Source organism: Antrostomus carolinensis, unplaced genomic scaffold (assembly GCF_000700745.2).
Source record: "Antrostomus carolinensis isolate BGI_N321 unplaced genomic scaffold, ASM70074v2 scaffold2979, whole genome shotgun sequence".
Classification (NCBI taxonomy): domain Eukaryota; kingdom Metazoa; phylum Chordata; class Aves; order Caprimulgiformes; family Caprimulgidae; genus Antrostomus; species Antrostomus carolinensis.
In genome coordinates this window covers 99,477-100,552 of record NW_010336323.1, presented here as the reverse complement: position 1 = coordinate 100,552, position 1,076 = coordinate 99,477, and positions in this window count along the sequence as shown.

The following is a 1,076-nucleotide window of genomic DNA, read 5'->3' as shown; positions in this document are numbered from 1 at the left end:
TAAAACTGCATGGGTCTCTTTTCAAATGGCATTACAGTCAAGACAAGAAAAGCTCTTGAAACATAGCAAAGTCCCTGGAGTGAAAGTCTTAGTCATTGTGCGTAGATAAAACCAATCTTTCCAAAGGTGAAAAAGCAATGTCATGCAGAATTTCCACTTCTCTCATCTCTAGTGTTTGTTCTGGTCCTCTGTGGCCCTTGGAGGGGCTCAAACATCTGAGAAAAACAAATTTCAGTGCATCACTGAATAATCCTGACTGAGTCATCAATTTAAATGCCTAATTCCTAGTAGCACTTTTCATCATCTCTCCTGAAAAGCTTTGATGAGGTTATGGCCATTTTCACCAAGAGGACAAGCGAATTTCTGTCACACGTGATGATTCAGTGTTCCTCCCTCTGATAAACTGATTGCTTCTCACATGGAGCATTAAGAATTGCTGTTTAAGGAGCAGGAAAATGAAAGAAACCCCAGCAAAATGAGGACCTCTTCTGCAACGAGCTGCTCAGTATCAGGAAGCCAGTCTCCCTGATGTTTTACACTACATTTAAAAAAGATCTTTAAGGAAGACATATAAATGAAGAAATCCAGGTGACAGCCTTCCTGAGCTGTCGAGGCTGCCTACAGACCAGGTAATGACCTGAGGAAACACCAGGCTCCATTTTCTGTCATCCTTTTCTTGGGAAGAGATGTTGTAAGGGGAAAGTGGGCAGCTTTGCACCACATCTCCACAATTCTCACTCTTGCCCAAAAGATGCTCTTGGCCTTAACCCGTATTTATGAGTTTGAAAGCCTACTATTTGGGCTTCACGATAACAGCTTTTAAAGGTTACGCACAGATAAAAATCAATGGGAAATCAACACGGCAGATGCTAAGTGACTGAAAAAATGAAGTCGTTGATTGCAACCCAGAGACCTTTGGTGCAAAAATAACTCTGTAGCTCCTTCAAGACAAGCCTTGGTAAATCAAATGGCAGACAGAGACTGAGACCACGTCACTCCTGTCTACTTGCTGGATTTACTGGTTAAAAACACGGTCTAATTTCCATGTGTTACTGTAATACCACAGAAAGTCCATT